This window comes from Felis catus, chromosome B1, assembly GCF_018350175.1.
Source record: "Felis catus isolate Fca126 chromosome B1, F.catus_Fca126_mat1.0, whole genome shotgun sequence".
NCBI classification, from domain to species: domain Eukaryota; kingdom Metazoa; phylum Chordata; class Mammalia; order Carnivora; family Felidae; genus Felis; species Felis catus.
This window is the reverse complement of record NC_058371.1, coordinates 70,160,176-70,187,769: the sequence shown is the minus strand read 5'-3', so window position 1 is coordinate 70,187,769 and position 27,594 is coordinate 70,160,176. Positions and strand designations below refer to the sequence as shown.

Sequence of the window (27,594 nt, the reverse complement as noted above, 5' to 3'; positions counted from 1 at the left end):
AGATAGCTCTTAATGTGATTCCATTTCTATATATAATATGGCCTTGTTTATTAAAAATTCAAATTATGGATTTTAGAAAAAAATACTCTCCAATTCAAAATTCCCTAATATTCCCTTGCATGAAACAGCTTTTCTCAAGTAGGCATTTATCATAGGAGAAAACAGTATTCTGTGAATGTTTCTTGAATTTTCTCAGCTTTTGTTGTGGAGTCCATAATATTAAGTATACAGCTGCTGATGTTACAGTGAGTTTCTGTACCATAGTGTTTAAGAAACGCCAGGGTGAATGGGCTTTTTATTAAGTCTTTCGATGGCACGTTCTACTTGAGATAGGTCTGTCCTGTGTCTAGTCATCACTGAAGACAATTCACAACAGCATAGCAGAAGTTCTGGTCTTCCTACAAGTCAGCTAACGTTGGTACATAAGGGAAACTCAATAAACCTTAAGTAAAAAGAGAAAAAAATAAAAAGAACTGGAAAGCTATAATAGGAGTACACCATCCTACATATTTCCTTGGGAGAGTTTTGTGCTACTCCTATATAGAATGTATACATTGGAGAGAATGCTAACAGATTCTTAGGTATTTTGAAAACAGAGTGATGTGCTTTAGATTGTTTTTGTGTTTCCTGATTAATGTATAAATGTAATCCTGACAAAGCATTCAAAAACAGGTTTTGGAGTCAGACGTATCTGAGTTTGAGGAAGTTCCTTTCTATTGCTACTTAGCTGAGAGATTTTTTGTTTTTTTCTTCCTGGATTGGATGCTAGTTTCTGTCAATTTTTTCTTCATCTGTTGATGTGTATATATATATATACACATATATATGGGGCGCCTGGGTGGCGCAGTCGGTTGGGCGTCCGACTTCAGCCAGGTCACGATCTCGCAATCCGGGAGTTCGAGCCCCGCGTCAGGCTCTGGGCTGATGGCTCAGAGCCTGGAGCCTGTTTCCGATTCTGTGTCTCCCTCTCTCTCTGCCCCTCCCCCATTCATGCTCTGTCTCTCTCTGTCCCAAAAATAAATAAACGTTGAAAAAAAAATTTAATTATACACATATATATATGGATCTAAATATATATATATTTATATAAATATATATACCTATTTATATAATATATACATATATAAATAATATATGAATATATACATATTTATATAAATATATATACATATTTATATAATATATATGTATATGAATAATATATAAATATATACATATTTATATAATATATACATATATAAATAATATATAAATATATACATATTTATATTATATATATATATTTTTTTTTGTCCATGAGATGAATTATACCAATTCATTTTGATGTTAAACTGTGCCTACATTATTGGAATAAATCCTGCTTTCTATGCTTCCTCATGGTATATTATCATTTTTAATGGAATTTTATTATTTTTATTTAAAAAAACGCTTCTGTCTTTATATATAATTTGATTTCTTTTGTCAACATTTTGTCAAAATTGTTTGGATCTGTGTTCATAAGGAATATTGCTTCTGCAATTTTTAGTTTTTGAAATATCTCTTTATTATTTTTGTATCAGAATATTGTTGACCTCAGTGACTTGGGTAATATTCTCACCTCCTCAAGTTTTTTTAAGGACTTGCTATCTAATTGATAATAATTCTTTCTGAAATGCTTGGTAGAATTCACCTGTGAAGACATCACTACTTGGAATTTCCTTTGTGGGAAGTTTTTTAACTATAGATTTAATTTGTTTAACATATAAAGAACTGTTCAGGTTAACTATTACTTAATAAGTAGATTTTGATCATTTGACTCTTTCAAGGAATGTATCTATTTCATCTAAGGTATTGAACTTATTAACATAAAGGTCTCTTTTTATTAAACATTTAATACCTGTGAAATCTAGAGGGTTAATGTCTTTCTGCTTCCTAATGTTGGTAGGTTAATAGTTTGTCTCCTCTCCTTTATTCCCCATCAATCTTCCTGAAGGTTTATCAATTTCATTGATTTTCTCAAAAGAAACCTCCACTTTTTACTTTTACTAATATTTGATATTATTCCTTATGTGTTTTTTTTTAATTTATTTGACTATTGTTCTGACCTTTATTTCTTTTCTTCTGCTACCTTTGGCTTCACTTGCTCTCCTTTTTGGTTTCTTCAGTGGGAATCTAAAATCATTAATTTTAGATGTTTCCTCAATTGTAATAGAGGTATTCTGTGCTAAAATTTCCTTCTAAGTCCCACTTTAACCCCATCTCACAAATTTTGACATGTTTTGTTTTGATTTTTATTCACTTAAAATAATTTCTAATTCCCCTTTTAATTCTTTAGGTTTCTTTTGTTCATTGTTTGTATGTTTGTTGGGGATTATTTTTTGGCGCTCTGGTTATTTAGAAGTGTGTTCATTTCCAAATATTTGGGAGCTATTTCAGATGCCTTTTCATTACAGATTTCAAATTTAATTTCTTTGTGATCTAAATTTGGTATGGCTTGAATACTTTTTAAATGGATTGAGATTTGTTTTATGGCTCAGGATTTGGCCTGTCATGGCAAATGTTCCGGGTCCACTCACAAAGTAAGTTTATTCAGCAGTTAATGAGTAATCTATAAATGTCAACAAGGCCAAATTGGTTGACAGTATAGTTCATCTATGTTTGTATTGATTGTTCATTTAATTGTTCTATCAGTTATTAAGAGGGAGCTGCTCAAATCTCTATAATTATGGATTTTTCTAGTTGTTGCATCATGCTTTTTACATTTCTGTTACTGAGTATACAAGTATTTTTGTTTTGTATGTTTCTTTTTAAAAATGTTTATTTATTTATCTTGAGAGAGAGACAGAAAGCGTGAGCTAAGGAGTGGCAGAGAGAAAGAGAGAGAGAGAGAGCAAGAGCGAGAGCGAGAGAGAGAGAGAGAGAGAGAATCCCAAGCCGATTCCACGCTGCCAGCGCAGAGCCTGACATAGGGCTCAATCTCACAAACTGAGCTCACGACCTGAGCCAAAATCACGAGTTAGACAGGTGCCCTAGTTAGTATGTTTCTTGATGAATTGACCCTTTTTGTTCTTGGTAATATTTTTCTTGGAGATCTATTGTATCTGACATTAATATAGCCACTCATTTTCTTTGACCAATTTAAACATGTATGTCTTTTCCATATTTATTATTTATTTATTTTCACAATTATATTTTAAGTAGATTAGCTCAGGCAGTGTCTAGTCGGGTCTTGATTAAAAAAAATACTGTTTATTTATATTTGAGAGATAGACAGCAAGCAGAGGAGGGGCAAAGACAGAGGGAGACAGAATCCAAAGCAGGCTCTAGGCTCTGAGGTGTTAGCACAGAGCCCAGTGCAGGGCTCGAACTCATGAACCACGAGATCATGACCTGAGCCTAAGTCGGAAACTTAACCGACTGAGCTACCTAGATGCTCTGGGTCTTGATTTTTTTTACCCAATCTGATTATTTCTACCTTTCAATTGAGATAATCAGGCATTTAATAGATTTATTGATATGGTGGATTTAAGTCTACAGTCTTAATATAGAAATTATAAAGAGGATTTTCCTTTTAAACTTCTGAGATAAAATTCTTTGTTGTGTTCCTTTAGTGATTGTTTTAGGGTTTATAGTACACATTTTTAGGGGTGTCTGGGTGACTCAGTTGGGTAAGTGACTCACTCTTGATTTCTTCTCAGGTCACGATCTCATGGTTTCTGGGATCTAGTCCTGCCTCAGGGCTCTGTGCTGATAGCATGGAGCCTACTTGGGATTCTCTTTGCCCCTTCCCCACATATGCATGTGCACGCTCTCTCGCTCTCTCTCTCCCCCCTTCTCTCTCAAAAATAAATAAACATTTATAGTACAAATTTTTAATTTATCATAGTCTACCCTTCAGGTGATAGTATGGTTTTTCATGTATGGAATAAGAACTTTATTTATACTAGTATATTTATTTTTCTTTTTCTAGTCCTTGCGTTATTTATTGTAATACATCTTAGTTCTATATATGTTACAAGTACTACATGATACTGTTATTTTTGCTTTACATGATTAATACATTTAAAGATATTTTGATACTAAGAAAAAAGTCATCATATTGACCTATTGGTGACCATTTCCTGTACTTTTTGCCTTTTTAAATAGGTACAGACTTCTATCTTGCAATATTTTTCTTCTTTTTACAGTGCTTCTTTTAATGTTTCTTGTAGTAAAGGTCTGCTGGCAATGAGTTTTTTCAGCTTTTCTATGTTGGAAGCATCTTTATTTCACCTTCCTTTTATTTTATTTTATTTTATTTTTTAAAATATTTTATTTATTTTTGATAGACGGAGAGAGACAGAGCACAAGTGGGGGAAGGGCAGAGGGAGAGGGAGCCACAGAAACCAAAGCAGGCTCCAGGTTCTGAGCTGTCAGCACAGAGCCCAACTCCAGGCTGGAACTCACAACTCATGAGCTCGTGACCTGAGCCGAAGTCGGACGCTTAACCCACTGAGCCACCCAGGCACTCCCACCTTCCTTTTAGAAATATATTTTTTTATGACTTTAAAATTCTAGGTTTTATATATGTTTGATAGACTGAAGATAATATTCCAATCTATCCTGTAACTTACATTGTTTCTGACCAGAAATCTGTGCCCTTTATCTTTGTCCCTCTACATATAATGTGTCTTTCCCTCACTACTTTAAAACTTTTTCTATTTATCATTGACTTTAAGCAATTCATTATGATTTGCTTTAGTATACTGTACGTCACATCTTTGTGTTTGTGCTCATTGAGCTTTTTAGATCTGCAAATTTATAGTTTTCACCAAATTTTGAAAAAAAATTGGTCATTAATTGTAAGCCATATATTTTCTGTCACTCTCTTTTACTTTGGAGATGCAATTAACCACATTTTAGCCACTTGAAGTTTTACTAAAGTACACAGATTTTTTTTCAGATAATTTTCTCCCTATGTTTCATTTGAATGATGTCTTTTGCTATATCTTCAATTCACTGATGTTTTCTTCTGCAATATCTAATCTGGGGTTAATCCCATCCAGTATAGTTTTCATCTCAGACATAGATTTCACCTAGAGATGTTCAGTTTATGTTCTCTTTAAAAATCTATTCCGGGGCGCCTGGGTGGCTCAGTCGGTTGAGCGTCCGACCTCAGCTCAGGTCATGATCTCACGGCTGGTGAGTTCAAGCCCTGCGTCGGGCTCTGTGCTGGCAGCTCAGAGCCTGGAGCCTACTTCAAATTCTATGTCTCCCTCTCTCTCTGCTCCTCCCAGGCTCATGCTCTGTCTCTCTCTCCTTCAAAAATAAATACAAAAAACATTTAAAAAAATAAAATAAATAAAATAAATCTATTCCATGTCTCTTAAAAAGAAAAAAATTTTTAAAAAGGGGGGACATTTGGGTGGTTCAGTTGGTTAAATGTCTGACTTTGGCTCAGGTCATGATCTCGTGGTTCGTGAGTTCCAGCCCCATGTCGGGCTTTGTGCTGACAGCTCAGAGCCTGGAGTCCGTTTCAGATTTTGTGTTTCCCTCTGTCTCTACCCTTCCCCCACTCACTCTCTCTCAAAAATAAAAATTAAAAAAAAATTTTTTTAATAAAAAAATTTATTCCAACTCTTTAGTTAACATGTTTAGTCTTCCTTGTAACTTCTTCGGCATGTGCCATACATCTATAATAGCATTTTTTAATGTTTTTGCTTATTCTATGACGTGCCATTTCCTCATTCCTTATATTTTCCTCTCATGGATTGCGTTTTATTCCTTGCATGCATGCCTGGTAATGTTTTATCAAATACTTGACACTGTAAATTTTACCCTATTGGATTCAGAGTTCTTCGTTTTTGTTTTTTTCTATTTTTCTTTGTTTTATTGTTTTTGTTTTGTTGTGTTCTGGGTTTTTTGTTGTTTTTTTTTGTTTTGTTTTGTTTTTGTCTTTGTTTTTGTTTTTTGGTAAATATACTGATCTGTATTTTGCAGCACAGTTAAGTTACTTGGAACTTGGAATCAGTTTGATACTTTTGGGTCTTGGTTTTAGACTTTGTTAGGCAATTCCAAAGCATCATTAAGTTTGGAGTAAATTTTTTTTCCACCTTACTGAAGCAAGGCCTTCTTTAGAACTCTGACTGATACCACATGAATTATGAAGTATTTCACTTTGGCTATTGGGAACAGGCACTATTCTTGGCCCTGTGTGATCTCTAGGTCTTATTCCCCCCCCTAATTCTTTTGGGTAATTCTTTCTGGCTTTGGGTAGTTTGTTTACACACATGTGCTGATTGGTACCCAAATGAACACATAAGAGGGTTCTTCTGCAGACATTGGGAGTCTTCTCTCTGTGTACTGCTCTCCTCTCCAGCACTCTCTTCTGTGAACTTAGCCACCTTGGCTTCCCTGGACCTCCTGTTCTATATGGTTAACTCAGACGGTTTGGACTTTGCTAGAATCCTTCACTTTGCACCATGGAAACTTTCTACAGTCAGTAAGCTCAAGTTTTTATCTTATTTATTTCCTCTTTTTCAGGAATAGCTTTCTTTTGTTCCTTGATGTCAACTGTCTTATGATGTCTTATCTTTTATCCAATAGTTTGTTTTATCTTTTAAAGCCTGAAAGTAAATCTAATCATCTAATCCTTATTTCTCCATCTTTGTCAGAAGGAACATCAACTATAAAGCAGACTTGTATGATACAAATATATCTAATTTTGCAAGGAAGAGTCTTTAGGTTTTTTTAAAACTGATTTCCCATATTCAATATTTTAACTGTTTATTATGGTTTCCCTTGACCCATACATTTGATACTATAGATTTCAAAATGTTTTATTGAAGTTTTAGATATAATGGATACAATATAACATAAATCATACATAGGTGTAAATCTTATATTTGATGGGCATCTATTTCTTCAGTTTCATCCTTTTACTTCCCATTGCTGATTAACACATCTAAATTTAGGTTCATAAAGAAATCAAAATTACATTATTTTTCTTCTTAAATATAGGCCCAGAGAATTCAATGATTCGTTTAATTTCTGGAAAAAAGTCACTGGTGTTCTGGTAAACTGGTTGGTAAAAAAATGGAACTTCCTCAACTTCATAAAGAATGTCTTACAAAAACCCTACAACTAATATTATACTTAATGCTGAAAGAGTGAATGCTTTTCCTCTAAGAACGAGACAAAGATGTTCACTGTCATCCTTCTTTTTCAACAGTTTTGGAATTTCAACCAATAAAGCAAGAAAGGGAAACATAAGGTATATATATTAGAAAAGAAAAAAGTAAAACAGTCCATATTTGCAGATGGCATGGTTGATTATGTAGAAAATTTCAAGGAATGTACAAAAAGAAAACAAACCTCCCCCCAAATCGCTCATAATTTACAAATGAGTTCAGCAAAGATGCAGGATAGAAGTCAACAACAAAATTCAATTGCATTTCCGTATACAAAAATGAACATGTGGAAACTGAAAGTAAAAGTATAATTTATAATTGGTCAAAAAATTAAATACTTAAATATAAATCTAAACTATGTACAGAAATTACATGCTAAAACTGTACACTGTAGAAGGAAAAAAAATAGTTTTTTTAATGTTTATTTTTGAAAGAGAGAGAGACACGGAGTGCAAGTAGGGGAGGGACAAAGAGAGAGGGAGACACAGAATCCGAAGCAGGCTCCAGGCTCTGAGCTGTCAGCACAGAGCCTGACGTGGGGTTCAACCTACAGACCACAAGATCATAACCCAAGCAGAAGTCGGATGCTTAATTGACTGAGCCACACTGGCACCTCAAAGGAAAAAAAATTAAAAGATCTAAACAAATGAAGAAAGCAAACCATGTTCATGGGTTAGAAGAGTCAACATAGCAAAGACATCAATTTTCCACAATCTGATACACAGATAATATAGTTCTTATTCAAATCCCAGAGAGATTTCCTATAGAATAAAAAGATCGTATTAAATTTTATATAGAAATGCAAAAGCACCTACAATAGAAAAAACAATTTTGCAAAAGAAAAGTAAAGTTAGAGGAACCAATTACTCAATTTCAATAATTTTTATAATAGTAACAGGAATCATGACTCTATGTTGTTGGTGGAAAGATAGACACATCCATCAGTAGAATGGAAAAGATTATCTAGAAATAGACCAACAAAAATATCCTCAACTGATTTCAATAAGATGAAAAAACAATTAACCAGAGAAAGGAGAATTTTTCAACAAATAGTATTGAGCAATCAGCTACTCATAAACCAGAAAGTTAAAAAAAAAAAAAAAGAGAGAGAGAGAAATAATTGTTACCTAAGCTTCACGGTTTATACGAAAATTAACTAAAAATGAATTTTGTAATTAAATGTGAAACTATAAAACTTTTAGAAAAAAATAGAAAAACTTTAGGATACAGGATTTGGCAAGACTCCTTTTTTTTATAGTTAAGAATTCTTAAACTTCACACAAAAACATCGTTCATAAAATTTTAAAAAATGGAAACTCGAACTTCATCCAAGTTTATTCTTTTTTTTTTTTTAAATTTTCTTTTTTCAACGTTTATTTATTTTTGGGACAGAGAGAGACAGAGCATGAACGGGGGAAGGGCAGAGAGAGAGGGAGACACAGAATCGGAAGCAGGCTCCAGGCTCTGAGCCATCAGCCCAGAGCCTGACGCGGGGCTCGAACTCACGGACCGCGAGATCGTGACCTGGCTGAAGTCGGACGCTTAACCGACTGCGCCACCCAGGCGCCCCATCCAAGTTTAAAACTGTGCAAAGAAAATGAAAAGGCAAGCTACCAATGGTTGAAATATATGTAAATCACATATTTGACAAAGGACTAGCATCAAGAAGATAGAAAGAGCACTGAAAGCTCAATAGTAAAAGGATAAACAGTCCAATTAGAAATAGGAAAAATATATGAAGGGACATTTAAATGAAGAAGATATACGGGTGCCCAGGTGACTCAGTTGCTGGGCACCAGACTTCGGCTCAGGTCATGATCTCGCGGTTGGCGAGTTGGAGCCGCACATCGACCTCTGTGTTGACAGCTCAGAGCCTGGAGCCTGCTTTGGATTCTGTGTCCCCCCCCCCCCCACCACTGCCCCTCCCCTGTTCATGCTCTCTCTCTGTCTCAAAAAATAAATAAAACATTTAAAAAATTTTTTAAATGAAGAAGATATACAGATGGCAGATAAGCACATAAAAACTACTCAGCATACTCAGTATCGTTGGCCATTAGGGAAATGCAAATTGAAACAATAATGAAATACTACTAACATCTATCATAGTGGCCAAAATAAAGCATCAATACCAAGTCCTGCAAAGGATGAAGGAAAGCTTGATCACTCATACATTGCTGATGGCTATGTAAAATAACCACAATGGAAGATAGTTCGGCAGTGTCTTAAAAAACTAAATATGCAACTATCACGGGACCCAGAAATTGCGCTTTTGGGCTTTTATCCCAAAGAAATGAAGATTCGTGATCACCAAAAACCTGCACATGAATGTTTATTTCATGTAACTCTATTTGTAATAACCCAAAGCCGTAAACAACCTAAATGTCCTGCAGGGAGTGAGGAATTCAACCAATTGTGATATAGCCATACCATGGTGTATTATTCAGCATTGAAAAAGAACAGATATGGTTACCTGCAAAAGCCTGAATGAACCTCACGGGAATTATACTGAGTGAAAAAAAGCCAATCCAGAGTTTACATATTATAGGATTCCATGTGTATAGTATTCTTATTAGCTGTTGCACAGCATTATGGGGGAGGAGGAGGCAGGTAGGGAGTAGGCACATAAAGGACCATAGCAGTGATGGAAAATTTCTGCGTGTTGACTGTGTCAAAGTCAATATTTTGGTTGTGGTATTCTACTCTAATTTTGAAGACATTACTACTAAGGAGAAGTGGTTAAAGATTTTTATTTCTTGTAACTAGCTTGGGAATCTACAATCATCTCAAAATAAAAAATTCAGTGACATAAGTTAATAATTCACTTTAAATGGCTTTTCCCCCTTAAAATCAAGGGGAAAGGAAAGTTAATCTAGATTTAAAAATTAAGCCAATTGAATACGATATACAAAAATAGATGCTTGCTTTCAATTATAAAAGCAAGTCAGTGGGAACCTAGTCTGTGTTAGGCCCCAAAAGTGGACAGCTACCTTTGGGAATAATTTGAGATCAGTGTTTCGTTCCACTTAAAGTCTTGAGCTAAGGTGACCTCCTGAGGCTCCTTTTAGTTATATAAACTTTATGTCTAATAGCTTTCAGTTTTGCTATAGAAAAAAAAAGAATGGCTGATATAATTAATCTTGGAACAATACCAAATAGCATTTCAGTGACAGAAATAATGATGAATTTTTGAAAAGTCTGACATGAAATACAAAAGAAGACCTTAAATCCATAACCATAAATATATCATTAAAATATAAAATATATAATGGCCCTTTTTTTCCAGAAAATGAGATTACTACTCTTAAGATTTCCTGTAAAATATTCACTTTTACTGACAATACATTTTAAGAACTATTTTAAAATTTTTGCCTATGCTGTAGAGGTTTTTACTAGGAGCTGTGGTTGAGTGAGTATAAAAATAATGAACAAAAAAACCTGTCTTTGTTCTCAAGGATTTTGCTCCATATAAGTAACTCCTTGTAAAAGGCTAGAGAAGAAAAGTATTAAATGCTGATAAAGAGAATATGCCCTTAAAAACAAAAAAGGAGTACTGCATTTTTATTATTTCTCTTAGTCACTGTCTTAGTTCCTTCAGGCTGCTATACCAAAAATACCACAGACTGCGGAGCTTATAAACAATACAAATTTATTTCTCACGTTCTGGAGGCTGGGAAGTCGAAAATCAAGCCTCTGGAGGATGATCCGGTGTCTGCTGAGAGCCCATTTCTTGGTTTATAGATGGCTGTCTTTTCACTGTGTCCTCATATGGTAGAAAGGGGAAAGAGCAAGAGAGCCCTCTGGGAGTTCTTCTATAAGTGCACTAACCACCTCCCAAAGGCCCCACCTCCTAACACCAACATATCAGGGATTAGATTCGAGCATATGAATTTGGTGGCATAAAACGCTCAGTCTATGTAACACTTCCTTTCCAAGAGGACTCTCATAAATCTTTTTCTCAAGAATCTTGGTCTTGGGCTGTATTTATACAGCACCCAACCTAAAGGAGAAACCATAACAATGTGTAGTGCATTCTCAAAATGGCAGGAGCCCTGGTGAAGAAAAACACAATGTGTGAAAAGACTATTGGTAGATGAAGTTGGAAAAGTAGTTTACAGTTGGAATTGCAATTGCCTTGAAATTTATACAAAAAATTTAGGATGTGTTTGTAAGCAAGGTTTTGGTGAAGGGGGTGCTCTCAAGCCCCCAATAATTGAGGAAAAAAATATGAAAGCCATGTAAATGATGAAATTAAGAAGAGAAAATTATGGGCAAGGACAATCAATTAGGAAATCCATTTAGGTGGTGTGAGTGGCAATAAAGAAAAGACTCTCAGGGTGCCTGGGTGGCTCAGTCGGTTAAGCAGCTGATTTTGGGTCAGGTCATGATCTCAAGGTCTGTGGGTTCGAGCCCTGTGTTGGGCTCTGTGCTGACGGCTCAGAGCCTGGAGCCTATTTCAGATTCTGTGTCTCCCTTTCTCTCTGCCCCTCCCCTGCTCACAGTCTCTCTCTCTCTCTCTCTCTCTCTCTCTCTCTCTCTCTCTTCTCTCTCTCCCTCAAAAACAAATAAGCATTTTTAAATAGAGAGAAAAGACTCATATAGTTTATAAATAATTTTTCTGTTATGGAAGCTTATTTAAAAATGGGTTTTATGGTGAAGGAGCCTATGATACTGGGAGGACAGTATGGTCTTTAGTGGAAATAAGAATAAGGAACTGAAGGAAAATACTGAATCCTGATATGAACACATTTTGTTGCATGGGCAGCAAGTTGGCAAATCTATTTGTGGATGTAAATAAGGAAGCCATAAAATAAAGAGGAAAAGTTATAGAATGGATGAAGCAGTACTCAGTGAGAAAGCTATTTTGGTAAATGCTGAAGTTGAAAAAATGTGTACAGGAAAAAAATAGAATAAGAGAAGATAGAAAGTTTAGTATACATAAGAAATGTAGAGAAAAATAAAGAGATGAAGTAGTTTATGAACATAGAAAAAACTGTTGCATTTGTTGGGTAGGAAATAATGAATGATCTTTGATGATGGTTTTCAGTAGTAATAGGGAGGCAACTTGTTTTCACGATGTTAAGTAATGAATTTAGACTATTTTTTCAATAGAGTTGGCAGTGAAAGCAAATGAAATCTTGTAAATAAGTGGAATGGAAAGTAATAGAAAATTTTTAACTAGCTGTAACTTCAACATATTTGTGAGAAAATAACCCATAAAAGTAATTTATGGCACCCCCAACATCTATATTTTAAAAATCATTACCAACAAAATAATGTAATTGTATTTACTTTTTTAAAATGTCAAATGTTTATGGATATCTGCATCTGCAGCAGACTGATCATTTTAATTCCAAATGTGAGTCTCATCAGGGAGTCTTCAATATCTGCTTTCAGTGTTCATTTCCCGAAGAATCTGGGAGACAAGACGAATATTAGACAACAAAAATATCTAAGTAAATTGCTTTCTGTAAGTGATCACTATGCAATGCCTTCTATCTGTGCATGATTTTCCCTTTGCTCCCCTTGTTGGCATGAATACTCTTAGTCTATTTTGACTTTAGCTCATTATAAATCTCTTCCAAACTAAAGATAATCAGAAATAATATCTAACACCAAAATTAAAATTATCTCCAGCAAACAAGTTCCAATTGTCAAGTCTATGTGTCTCCTATTTCATACATCTAATAAAGGGTTATTTCTTTACTTCCACTCCCTCCATTCACTTTATTTTTTTTTACTTCTCTTTTTAATGCTTATTATTATTATTATTATTTTTATTTTAAGAGAGAGCATGAGCAGGGGAGGGTGGCAGAGGAGGAGAAAGAGAAAATCCCAAGCAGTTACATGTCAGCACAGAGCCCAACACAGGACTCGATCCCATGACCCTGGGATCATGACCTGAGCCAAAATCAAGAGTCAGACGCTGAACTGTAATGAGCCATGTTCCTTCTTGCCTCAAGGATTGAAGTATCCTCTCATCTACTACTTAACTGCATTTTATTCCTTAGGTGTCAGCTTAATTGTTACTTCTTTCAAGAAGCCTCTCAATTTGTTTCCCTCAAACTTAATTCTCTCGCAAGCACCTCCCTAATTTTTCTACTTAGCATACCTTAATACTTTTCAGATATGTATTTATTTCTGTGGCTATTTGATAAACCTTACTCCCACCATTGTGAAACAATAAGCAACTGTATCATTTTATCCTGAATGTAGATCATAGGGCTTGCTATATAGAAGGCAACCAAAAATATTTGTTTTTTTTTAACATTTATTTTTGAGAGAGAGAGAGAGAGAGCATGAGCAGGAGAGAGGTAGTGAGAGAGAGAAAGAGAGAGAGAGAGGGAGGGAGAGAGAATCCCAAGCAGGCTCCACACCATCAGTGTAGAGCCCAACGCGGGACTCTGTGCCACAAACCGTGAGATCATGACCTGAGCGGAAGTCAGGAGTCAGAAGCTCAACCAACTGAGCCACCCAGGCCCGGGCAATCAAAAGCATTTGTGAAATAAATGGATATTTAGAGCAATAATCTTAAGCGGAGTCAGCCTGATTAAGTATATCTACATCCCGGTTTGTATGCACACACAAGTATCTATTTATCTTGTGATCTATATCTTGTGTTGTCACAAGAACTGTATCCAAAGGAAACAAATCCATGAAAATTCTTAGAAACTGCGATTCTTATATGAATCACTGTGGATAAGCTACTATGGGGACAATCACAGTGCTGTTCCAAGAGCAGTGTGAGTTGGGAGGGTTACCGTATGTCTGGACTTACTATGATGATCTCATCCTACTGGAGAGGAGAATATTTTCTCGAAAGAAAAAATATTAAGAAAACCAGTCAGGTAGAGGGTAGCAGAAAAGGTAAAGTCGTAGTGGTTGAGGGTTAGAATCATGTCTGATGGGGCTACATTTCAGTTTACATTCTGTTGAACGCTGTTGCAGAAGCATAGGGCACTTAGCTTTCCACTGTCACAATGACTCTTCAAAGGATTATGAAATTGAGGAAACAAATGGGTTGAAACAAGAGGCTGTTGCACAGTATGTAAGTACTTCACTGAATAACCAAAGTGCCATTGTAACTTCTTAAAAAGAAATACATAATACTAATAAAAATCAGATAGATGTACCAAAATTGAACTGAACTAAAATTCAAACAAACAAACAAAAAAGAAATTTATGTGGTTGGTTTCAGTCTCTTCATTACTTAGTTTTCTCACTTGCCTGAAGTGAAAGGATGATAGTAATTTCAATAATAACAATTGTATCTTTAATATTCAATGATATTGAAAATGATGAGGTATTGTTTCTATTTATGGACTGTTAGGAAAGAATGCAAACGACAATGGTTTTCAAGGTTATACAGAAATGAAAACAGTGTAAAAGAGGGTTTTTAAAACTACAAAAGAACAAGAAGTGAGAGGCAAAAACCAAATTAAGAATCAGCACTCTTGCAGAGTAGGAAAACAAATTCTTATGGTAAAAAAATATTCAAGAAAACAAGAAGAATGTGAATTGATGGCAAAAAGGGAAATGGCTTGAAAATTAGGTTGAGAACAATTAATTGAAAACTTACTACATCCTGGCAGTGATTTGCTGGCTAAGACAAGTACCCTTTCCCTCAAGGAGCTTACTTACTTCTAGGCAGAGAGATATAAAAGAAAAAAATTAAAATTAAAGCTGATGCCTGCAAGGACAGCATACAATATGTGTATAACATAGAGCTATGTAACAGTGGAGTGAGATTATTCTCCATAGAGGCATTTAAAATGCTTAAGAAAAAAGGTCTTGGGGCCCCTGGGTGGCGCAGTCGGTTAGGCGTCCGACTTCAGCCAGGTCATGATCTTGCGGTCCGTGAGTTCGAGCCCCGCGTCAGGCTCTGGGCTGATGGCTCGGAGCCTGGAGCCTGTTTCCGATTCTGTGTCTCCCTCTCTCTCTGCCCCTCCCCCGTTCATGCTCTGTCTCTCTCTGTCCCAAAAATAAATAAACGTTGAAAAAAAAAATTAAAAAAAAAGAAAAAAGGTCTTGATCTAATCTAAACAATGGACTGAAAACTTTCAGGAGAGGTGCACGGAGCAGTAAGTAATCATATAAAAAAACAGTTGGATGTGTGAAGGAAAACAGAATTTGTACCTTCACAGTCGCATTTTTCAGATTCAAGTCTTACACAACTGTCAGTAATCGACTACTTAAAAGAGATACTCGAAAACATTATTTGCATTCAAAGCACACCACCACATCTTATTTGTTGTTAAATTTCAGCACTGTAAGATTGCGTTTTCCTGTGCATTATGGGTACAATTGTTAACATTACACAGTAAAATGGTAATAATAGTCTGTTTCAAATACATGAAGACTCATTATGTAAATAGAGTGAAACATCTGTTCTGTTTCCCCAGAAGCTCGCAAAGAAGGAAGTGAAAAGTAATGGCAAATACCGTAGTCCTCCCTTTTTTGAGGTTTCACTTTCCCGGGTTTCCATTACTCACGGTCCATTGCAGTGGGAAAGCAGATGGTTCTCCTTCTGATGTATTGTCAGAAGGTCAATGGTAGCCTAACTATGTCACAGTGCCTACTTCCTCTCGTCACCTAGGCGTTTTATCATCCCACATCATAACGTGAGTAGTGTGCAATATATTTTGAATGTGTGAGAGAGAGATCACCACATTCATATACCTTTTATCGCAGTATGCTATAACTGCTCTATTTTATTATTCATTGTTGTTATTAATTTCTAACTGCCTAATTTTTAAATCAAACTTTACCATATGTATGTATGTATGTATGTATGTATAGGAGAAAACATAGTATATATAGGGTTCGGGACTAGCCGTGGACCCAGGCATCCCCTACTGGTCTTGGAACATATTCCCCCCAGATAGGAGTTTGGGGGGCGGGGGACGGCTTCTGTATTTAGGTTTATAATATAATGTTGGTGCTGTATGACAACGGCAGTCGTAAGATTTAATCTTCTGAGGAAAACTTCAAGAAAAGAGATCGGTTTTCTCTCTGGGCTAAGTCCTAGCTGGCGGTAAGGTGAAAGTCATGACTGCAAATTGTAAACCTGTTAGAAAAGAAAAAATACCTTGTCTATGTACACCTAGCATATAATTATAATGACTATTGTTATGACAATTTATTGTCTTTAAGTCAGTTTTTAATATCCTGTACTTTATCAAGATAGTCAAGACTAAGAATCTGCTAGTTTTAATGCAGGCTAACTAAATTTCTAATTATCCATCTAATTATCATCAGAATCCTAATTTTCATACTATAATTAGATTTAAATACATAATATTGATTTAGTAGTAATTAAACCTGTATGAAAGTTAGACTTCTTGTAATTTTGTATCAGATACAGACAAAAGAGTTTCAGTTAATTGCTTTCTAGAAAGAATTCTAAACAAGATGTTCTAGATAATGCTATAGAACAAGAGTAATTTTTAGAAGAGAAAAATCTTTGTATCAGAAAAGATAAATAATTATATGGCAGTGATCCAAGAAGATAATGAAAAGAACATGTTTGTATAAAATGAGTCCATGGGGTTGAAAAATATTAATAGAAATATTCCTAGTACCAGTAGATTCTTTTTCAAATGTGCTAAGAAAAATAAATCAAAACCCATGCAGGGTTAAATTTTTGATCGCATAGCTTTTTTATTCTATAATGTAATGTAAATGCATGCATTGTTTCAGAATGCTGAGATTATGGTCTATTAAGTATTAATACTAGTCTCTTCAGTATTTCTCAAAACGTGTGTGTTTTGAGGTCCCCTTGCTTTAGAATTGCTCAAGGTGTTTGTTTAAAATTCATACTCCTGGGTCTCACCCCAAATAGAATAGACTATCTGTAAGCCCAGGAAGTTTCACTTTAATGAGCACTGTGGTGATTTTTATAAATTTAATAATTTGAAACCTCTTGGGTTATTTGAATCAAATTCCTTTAAAGTAAATGATTTTTATTTGATTTGTGATAACCATATCAAGGGTCTGTTTAAAGATATACTCTAGTTCCTTGTCAGTGCTAGATAATAGTGTTCACTTTGAACTTTGATGCATTGGATTATTCTGTTACAAAAGATAGCAGAAACCCAGGCCATTTTACGGTGAGAAGAGATCATTTAAGAAACTCAGGTATCCTTTACTGTAATAGATACCGAATGTTTCTTCCAAAGAGTGTCTGCTCACCTTTTTGCAGTGCCCTCTCCCTCTTGAAGCTTTAGTCTAACTATATTTCATCTTTCCAAATTCATATCGGTCAGATTAAAATAATGTTCCATTTCCTCTGAATTTACCTTGAAAACTTTTCTGAAAAATCCAGACCCCCCCCCTAAAATCTCCGAATAGTCCTGGGAGGCTAAGGAAGTCTCTTTTGTGCTTTGAGGACCAGATCTCCTGGCCTCTTCAGGATATGCCTCATGTTCTTGCTCTGAATTACTAGGAGGATATTTCCCCTGCTCCCATTGTCTGTTGATAACAGCACTCTAACTGGTGCCAGGTGGCGATGGTATTGCTTGCCGATAACTCTCATCACCCAATTCCAAGAACGCTGCCTGACATTTTCATACGAAGTTTTCCATTACTGCTAAACAAGTTGCCATTGATGCTGGGTTCATTGTACTTCATTATCTCACAGAAGAGGTGGTGAAGAAAAACAAACGTGATTACTACTGACTCTTATTTTAGTCTTCTAATTTAGAGTAGTTGGGCTAGAAAACTGTGAGAGACCCAACTTTCTATTGCAAATTACTAGTTCCTCTCATGTCATTGAATTAACCACCTATACTAACCACGCTCCCTAATGATGTCATCTTTCTCAGAAGTCAAAACACTACACCCCTGTGTAATAATAACCAATATTTCATGAATATGAACAGTTTTTTTCTAATTTTTATCACATTTATAAATGTATAACTTGCATACAGTAGAACCCATCAGTTTTAAGTGCACGGTTTTATTCATTGCATAACGAGCATAAGAATGTAGAACATTTCCATCTCTTCACAAAGTTCCCTTGTGTGTTTTAGCAGCCAGTCTTTATGTCCCCCCCCCGGTCACTGCCAACGACTGATCAGTTTTCTGTCACTATAGATTTGCCTTTTCTATAACTTCCTATAAATAGAATGATACTACCCAGTGGTTTTTAAATATGTCCAGAAAATTTTTTCTCACTCTTCCCATCAAAAAAAAGGATGCTTAATTCCTCTCTATTTCAGTGCAGGTTGAATTTACTAACTAGCTTTTAATGAACAGGAATGCTGTAGAATTATGCTATTTGATGGCTGAGACTAGATAATAAAAAAAGTTTCCACTTGGTTTTCCATCTCTCTTGGATTATCCTCTCTGAGAGAAGACAGCTGCATGTTGTGACAACACTCAAGCAGCCTGTGAAAAGGCCTGCCTATGGAGAAACCAAGGTCTCACATCAAAATCAGTCCATAATTGCCAGTCATGTGACAATTGGAAGTGGACTTTGTCAGAAACTGTGAAGAGTTTGAAACGTTTTCTTACTTGTTATCCTGTTTGTACACTTCTTGCAATCTAGCAGTCTAGCCTACCACGGTTTCATGGTTGCTGGCAGAAGACAAGAGACTCTTGGGTCAGAGAAAAAGGACAGTTTTCCTCACTGCTATAGCAGTCACCGGAATATCAACATTTGCTCCAGCCCCTGTTGCCACGAGGCTGTATAGTGGCTGGACACACAGTAGGAATCCCAAGGAACAAATCCCAGTTTAGGAAATTCTAGTAGTCTATAATGGATTTTTTTTCCCCATCCATTTACTTTTACCCCATCTGCAAAATTAGAATGACTTTCTTGTAGATAGCATATAGTTAGGTCTTTTAAAAAATTACCTATGATACGGGTAGGTTTTTATTGAATGTTTAAGCCAACTTTACTTATTATAATTACTGATATGGTTGAGTTTAAAACTATCATTTTGCTATTTACTTTCTATTTGTCCCATCTGTTTTTTACTCAATTTTTTTTCTTTCCCTGCCATCATTTGCATTAATTGAGTTTTCAATTATTTATTCTGTTCTCCACTGTTTGATTTTTCTCTCCTCCATCTCTGTCTTTGTCTATATTTCTCTCCTTTTGGTAGTCACACCCCAATTTTTTTAAACTTTTTCTTTTATTCTTTATTTTTGAGAGAGAGAGAGAGAGGGACAGAGACAGAGTGCAAGCAGGGGAGGAACAGAGACAGAGGGAGACACAGAATCTGAAGCAGGCTACAGGCTCTGAGCTGTCAGCACAGAGCCCAATGAGGGACTCAAACTCACTGACTGGGAGATCATGACCTGAGCTGAAGTCGGACTTTAACGGACATAGCCACCAGGCGCCCTATTCACACTCCATTTTTCAATAATATTTTTCCGCTTTATGTATATTGCATAATCCTTACAATGATATAGTTCCTTCCTCTACTTCATCCTCTTGGCTGCTGGGGTCATACATTATACTTCCATGTATGTTACGAAACTCAAAATGCATCGCTATTTAATTTTTTTTTTTTGTCTAAACAGTCATTTATCTTTTAAAGAGGTTAAAAATGAGAAAATGTGTCTATATTTACTCACATATTAATACCTGCAAGTATTAAACGGGTGCAATTGTAGAGCTCACTTTGTAAATTCCAGTTCTCTCAGGCATCACAGTGTCATGCTGCCTGCTGTCCAATGCCTAAAAACTTTGGTTTTTACTTTGTGTTTAATTTATTTTGTTTCAATTTATTTTGTGTCAAGTATTCCACTTGGTTCACATAGAAAAGTACATTTAGTACCCTTTATTTCATCTTCCTTGGATGCATTAATTTTGCTGCACATATGAGAAATTTTAGCATAACTAGAATAATTGTTCTGAATGAAAAGATAAAAATTCTTTGAGTGAATTTTATAGGAAAATCAATAGTGATATAATAAAAAGGACGTCTATTTAGAATATAATGTTCACACATTTTTTGTTTGCATACTTATTTGCTTGGTGTTTCACATAGACAAAATAATCATTAAACTTTCTTGGAAGATTATAGTCATTCAAATAAAGTTATTTAATTATTGGATTTTTAGCAAATATTTAATTAAAGTTCCACCAAGAAAGACATTCCAATATTTAAATATGACACAAAGCATATATACTTGGATTAATACTAAAAGTGCAAATATATGTAAACAGGTTATCATTTACATGTTCATAGGGAGACAAAAAAAATATTATGTATTTTAAAAATCTTAATGAATATCAACATTTTGTGTTCATCGGTGTAGATACTGTTCACTCTTATATCATGCTCCTCTATATTTATATGTTTTATATGTTTTTAGTCATTTGGCAAAGGCTACTTAACTACATGATAAGGCTCAATTGATCTATAAATTTTGCAATAATCTAGTCAGTCTGCCAGGTCTGTATATTGCAATTCTGATATGAATCCTAACGTATGGTTTGGAATTTAAATAATCTGGGCCACCAAACTATGTTTCATTGGGCATAGGAATGATATGTTATTTGTCCAATGCATTGGGAGAGGCCATAGATCAATAGTGCTTCTAAATCTTGTTTCACTAATGTATCCCAATGGCAGAGAATATCCTGAGGTCAGGGAATTCAGCTCGAAACAAGTGTATTTCATGAACAACCATAAAAATTGTATAATTTTGGATGCATTACAAAAATGTTTTGTGGCATAAAATTTAAATTATATATTTTTCCAGAAATGTCTCAATAAATTTAATAATGCTGGAAAGATTCACTATTTTATCTCAGACTTTGTAGAACGTAAGCATGTAGCCATTTTGCTTAATATGGAAAGCATGACATAGAGCAAAAGTTGTCTTCTATTTCGAGGTCCAACCCTCAGCAGCTGTGTAACATCAGGCAATTTATTCAACATGTGTAAGCTTCATATTTCTCAACGGATGAACAGAGACAAATAGTCTTATTTTGCAGTATAATTGTGAATATTGGAATTAAGTACTAGATTGCAGTGAATTCAAGTATGTATCTTTTCAAAGGGTAAAATCATGACTCATTAAAATGAGTAAAATAAAATGAACTCTTGTCAAAAATTTATTCAACTCATCATAAGAAAGATGTTATGAATGGGCCAGAGAGCATTTGAGAAGTAGGTATATGTGCACATCAAAGAAATGCTAGGGGTCCTTGATTAGATACAAAACTGATTACTCTCTGGTAGAGCTGTAAATCTAATTTCTGGAATTATCAGTTTCACCAGACAGCAATAATTGGAAATTTGAACAGACAAAAATCTACAAATTAACTTCTGTCCCAATAGATTATGTTAATTGTCTTGTCAATAGAAAGTCAAGCTCAGGGGTGTATTGGAAAATGCCCAGTAATCTCTTCTGCCTGTTTCCAATTTCCAGGAGGGTTGAGGAGCGAATGGGAATCAGGGAAATAATTGCATTGATAAAATTAATGTTGATGCAATTTTTTAAATGATGAGGAGGAATGTATATATAGTGTTTTAAAAATTAAATCCTTATTATTTTCAGGCAACTAACATAAACCTTATATATAATTTTTACCATAATTCTGAGAGGTATTTTAAAGTTTTCACCATTGTTCAGAGAGTGACACTGGGGCCTAGAATATAATTTATATTAAAAAAAATATTTCCCTTTCCATCAGCTTTGAAATATGTTACATATAATCATCTCAAAAATAAATAATAACCTTCTACCTCCTCATCGATCTACTGCTCTGACTTGTGCCCTGATATCACATAATTTTGGCCTTGGACCCAGCGTATATGAAAATTTGAATTCATGTACTCTGGCTCCTGAGCATATATGTTTTGTGGCTGTCATTTTTTTTTTATTTTTTTTAATGTTTATTTATTTTTGAGACAGAGAGAGAGACAGAGCATGAATGGGGGAGGGGCAGAGACAGAGGGAGACACAGAATCCGAAGCAGGCTCCAGGCTCTGAGCCATCAGCCCAGAGCCCGACGCGGGGCTCGAACTCAAGGACTGTGAGATCGTGACCTGAGCTGAAGTCAGACGCTTAACCGACTGAGCCACCCAGGCGCCCCTATGGCTGTCATTTCGAAGAGAGAGGGAGATAGAAGAGAGAACTTGCTCCTGCGGAGAAAGTTAGAATTTCTGTGTTTTCAGGAGAGAGTTGAAGCAACCATATGTTAATTAATTATTATTGTTTTAAAATAATGTAATTGAAATATAAGTGACACATAATATTAAATTTGTTTCAGGTGTACAGCACAGGGATTTGATGTACATTACAAAATGCTCACCACCCTAAGTGTGGTTACAGTTTGTAACCACACAAAGCTATTACAATATTATTGGCTATATCCCCTATGCTGTACTTTTCACCTAGGTGACTTATTTATTCTATAACCGGAAGTTTGTACCTCTGAATCCCCTTCACCCATTTTGCTTTTCCCCCCACCCAGCCCCTTTGGCAACCACCAGTTGGTTCTCCGTATTTATTTATTTGTTTGTTTATTTATTTAATTTATTTAATGTTTATTTTTGAAAGAGAGAGAGATAGAGCATAAGCAGGGCAGGGGCAGAGAGAGAGAGAGAGAGATACCCAATCTGAAGCAAGCTCCAGGCTCTGAGCTGTCAGCACAGAGCCCAACGCAGGGCTCCAAGCCATGAAAGGTGGGATCATGACCTGAGCCCAAGTTAGATGCTCAATCGACTGAGCTACCCAAGCACCCCTGTTCACTGTATTTATGAGTCTGTTTCAATTTTTGTTGCTATTGTTTGTTTCTTGATGGAGTTTTATTGATAGTGTTGTTTTGTGCTGTGTTTGTTGTTTGTTTTCAGCAGTCTAGGAGATATCTTAACCAAGGCAAGCAGTTGGACTTTTCTAACAGGAGAGGAGGGCAAAATATTTGTAAGAACATAGGTCAATTTGTGTACTTAAATGCTGAGAGTCTGATGGTTTCAATTATTGTTATTATTATTGTTGTTGTTATTGTTATTATGATTATTATTTTGGAAAATGAATTATCTGCAAAATAAAATGCTGCTAGAGCTGGAGATTTAAGGCAAAACTAAATTCATCTTAATCTGAGTCCAATACCCTCCTGCCTCTTGGGAATCTCTCTCTTTGTGTGAGTATGACCAAAAACAGAAGCAAGGGAAGAACTCAGAGGAACCTTTCTTTTCAGGAGAGTGCAAGGAAAGAGAAGCCCAAGAAGAAATGAAGGACTTAGTCCAAAACACTGAAGTAGAACCAGGGAAATCAAAACAGAAAAGTTTGAAGGTGCCTGAGAGGCTCAGTCTTTTAAATGTCCCACTTCAGCGCAGGTTATGAGTTTGAGCCCTGCGTTCAGGCTCTGTGCTGACAGCTCAGAGCCTGGAGCCTGCTTAGGATTCTGTGTCTCCCTCTCTCTGCCCTTCGCCCACTCATGCCCTGTCTGCCTGTCTCTGTCTCTCTCTTTCAAAAATAAATTAAAAAAAGGGCACCTGGGTGGCTCAGTCGGTTAAGCATCTGACTTCCACCCAGGTCAAGATCTTAGGGTTCATGAGTTCGAGCCCTACATCAGGCTCTGAGCTGTCAGCTCAGATCCTGAAGCCTGCTTCCCATTCTGTGTCTCCCTCTCCCTTGTCCCTCCCCCTTCTCTCTCAAAAATAAAGTAAAAATATAGTAAATATAGTAAATATAGTAAAATATAGTAAAAATAAAGTAAAATATAAAAAAATTATAAATAAACAAAAAAATAAATAAAAAAATTAAAAAAAAAAACAACAGAAAAGTTTTAAGGTGTAAGCCAGGGGCAACACCACTTGCTGCTGGTGGTGAATGTAGGAGTGACATGTATTTTGATAAGGATGCCCTTAGCAAGAGCAGTTTTTGTAATAGTGGGAGAGAAAAATAGATTTTTAAAATTTGAGAAGAAAACAACACAAATAAAATTTTCCATCACTCTTAAGTTGTTCATTCCAAAATATTGACCATAAGCATTTACAACAGAAATGAAAAAGTTTAACACTTAAAGAGCTTTTTGCTTATCAACAAAAACTATGTGAACACATCATTAAAAATGGGCAAAATGCTTGAATGGGAAATAAAAATGGCTAATAATTATTAAAATATTAAAATATGACAGTAATAACATAATTAATGGAACAGAAACAACAATATTACTATTTGATCTCTAAAAATTTTAAAGATATAAAAAAGTAACAGTTCTATATGCTAAAGGTTGGATGTAAATATCATATACTTCTAGGGAGCTATGAAGGACAATTTGCCATGGATAACAAAATTCTAAATGATTTTAGTTAATTTTTACTTTTTAGATTTTATGCTGAGAATATTATCAGAGATAAACTGCTTGAATTTGTTATTTATATACTACAGGGATGTTTGTCATCACAGAATCTAGCATAATGATGAAGACCTGGGAATGACCCAAATGTCTAAATACGCGTGACTGGCAAATTATGCCATGTCTATATAATGCAATATTAAATATCCATTGTAATTATGCCTTCAAAAGACTATTTACTAAAATGGAAAATTACAAAATTAGTTTATTTTTTAAATAGCTTCAGAGCAACTGTCACATCATACCACTTTGGCTAACAAATGAATATATGCTCTATGAAAACACTAATATGAAAACATATTAGCTAGAGATATTTCAAAGACTTATGCTTCATCTTTGATTGTTGTGGTTTCTAGTTTTCAACTTTTAACCTTTTAATTTCGTAGTTATAAAAGAATTTGAGTGAAGGAAAGAATGAAGTTAGCATGGTACATTAATGAAGATTTATGGAAATTAAATTTATTTTAAAAATAGTGTTCATCTGGGTTTTTTTATAGGCAAAGAAAGTAATGAATAGAGAATGACAAGTTGAAGAGACAGGAATATTTATATTTCATTTGTTTAAAGGCAACCAGAATCTTATCTTTTTACTGATCACTGATCTTTTCTCTGATGTATACACTCAAAGACACATTAAAATATACTCCTGGGGGATGTGGGTGGCTCAGTCGATTAAGTGACTGACTCTTGATTTCAGCCAAGGTCATGATCTCATGGTTTGTGAGATCCAACCCTGCATCTGGCTCTGTGCTGACGACGTGGAGCCTGCATGGGATTCTTTCTCTCTCTCTTTGCCCATCCCCACCCCTCTTTCAAAATACATAAATGAACATTACAAAAAAGAGATACTCCTTTCATTACTTCTCTGAAGAATGATCCTTCTGCCATTTCTGTTTTTCTGTTCAATATCTTCTATAATCCCTTCTCAACAATCAAACCAAAAGTCTCCCTAATTCAGGCTCAAATTAGGATTAGACCAAGGCAAAAACAAACAAACTTCTCTAATAACTGACACATCCTCTTGGGACTGAAACCTCATCTTGCGCTTATGACATCTTGCCATCATCAGATCAGCAGTTTAAGTCATTATACAAAGTGATCTTAAGGATTAGGTTCAATATTTGATTTGGTGTTGGTACTAGGAAAATGCAATATTACCCAAAATGCAAAAATAATTCAGACATAAAATGATTCTATTTTTTACATTTAATTATATTATGGCTTTAATTATGCTACGGGTCAGATTGTATAACTGGGTACCTACTATTTGCTACACTTTATGTTCTGCAACTTTTTAGCTCTATGACCTGGTTGACTCCCCTTGATTTTAATATTCTCCTTTGATAAAAAGGGAGTTAGGTCAGAGGAAACTTAATGTTTATAAGAATCACTAGAAGGCTTCTTAAGATAGTAGTTTCTGGGCCCCAACCCCAGAGTGTTTGGTTCAGTGTATCTGAGTTGAGGCCTAAAGACGTGCATTTAAGACAGTTTCCTAGGGGCCCCTGGGTGGCTCAGTCGGTTGAGCGTCCGACTTCAGCTCAGGTCACGATCTCGCAGTCTGTGAGTTCGAGCCCCGCATGGGGCTCTGTGCTGACAGCTCAGAGCCTGGAGCCTGCTTCCGATTCTGTGTCTCCCTCTCTCTCTGCCCCTTCCCCGCTCATGCTCTGTCTCTCTCTGTCTCAAAAATAAATAAAAACATTAAAATAAAGAAAAAAAAGCTTCCTAGATGATACTATTTGGCTGCTGTTTTAGGGACTATCCTTTGAAAACCACTAAGTTAGTTATCTTTCAGAATTTGCAAGCTCAAAAAACTCCAGAAATTCACATGCTTAGTGTAGAGCACAAATATTCTATAGCAAATTGGAACATTTTGGTCTCATTTATACAGATGGACCAATCTTGTTAATCCTACAGTTAAATAAGAAAAATTCAACCAAGTAATTTTAAAGATCTAATTAGTTTTACTAATTGATTCATGAATTGGGCAGCATCCAATTTAACAAGCATAGGGGAGCTCCAAAGGGCTACAGAATAGGAAAGATCTTTACAAATAGAGAAAGAATGGAAAAAAGGAAATTATTAGTAAAGAGTCCACTGTTTTGGGCAAGGTCACACTCCTAAGGGGAACAGAAGAGGTCTATCAGTACATTTCTGATGCTGATCAAGAAATTCCCACGTTGACTGGTGAAAGGTTATATTCCTTGGGGAGAAACTGCAGTTAGGTTAGGTGTTTAGTCTTGATTTACTTTGGGGCCGTAACACCATTTTGAGCCTGTGGTTTTCTTTTTAACACTCCTTATATGGGTTTTGTAGCATTTCTGTTATTATTTCTTACAGCAGGATAAAGAAATTATTTCACACAGGGAGAGAAATAAATATCTTCAGTGACAATTTACTGTGGGAAATTTACTAAATTACTCGGTACCTAAACAAACCATAGAGTTTTAGATACCTTACACATATTTCTGTCTTGGCAGTGTCTATGGCAGCTTGCCATATCATAGGGACTCTACACAGTTTTTTGTCGTGTTAGGTATACGAGGGCTTCGGCTGCCTCCATTTTGACCTCAAACTTTCTAGTTGGGTTCTTCTTTGCAGCTTGTCTCCTGGTTCAGGTGGAAGACCCTGAGGACAAACCATGGGAACGGAAGCTACCCCCTCAAGCATAAGGACTGCCCTGAGCCGGCAAGACATCACCCACGATTGACTCCAAGAGAGTGGTCCATTCGACCTGCACTACCCACCCATCTTTGCCCCACATTTTCCTTATGTAAATCTGGAAGTACTTTCCGCACTCCGGAGAGTCTTTGACAGCCCATGCTGTCTTCCCAGTGTGGGCATCACTGAGATAAATTCCTTCCTTGTTTCCCACCATTTATTTCTCTGTCTTTGGATTTTGTCAGCAGCAGCAGCGAATGGCCAAACCGGATCTATTTGTGACCCCCGTAGCCAGGTGTCCCTGCGTCTTTGCGCCCGGCTACAGGTAGATTTGGTATCTCTTATTTTAGTTAGAGATTTCTTTGCATTAGTTTTTTTGTCACTTTCACAATGGGATAGGAAAGGTTGCTTCTGCTATTTTTTGCCCAGATTACAAATATCTATCTATCATCTATATCAAGATAG

General features: G+C 35.6%; 2 long non-coding RNA genes across 2 annotated transcripts; one reads left to right on the top strand and one right to left on the bottom strand.

Moving 5' to 3' along the window:
• Positions 1 to 10,800: 10,800 nt before the first annotated feature.
• Positions 10,801 to 15,676, bottom strand: LOC105260495. The gene is made up of 3 exons (XR_890224.4): positions 15,587 to 15,676; positions 12,438 to 12,561; positions 10,801 to 10,908 (listed from the first exon to the last, which is right to left on the bottom strand). It is a non-coding gene; the product is annotated as an uncharacterized LOC105260495 (long non-coding RNA).
• On the top strand, positions 15,530 to 27,345 carry LOC109498915. Its single transcript, XR_002155948.3, has 2 exons — positions 15,530 to 15,766; positions 27,070 to 27,345. It is a non-coding gene; the product is annotated as an uncharacterized LOC109498915 (long non-coding RNA).
• The last annotated feature ends 249 nt before the right edge of the window (positions 27,346 to 27,594 follow it).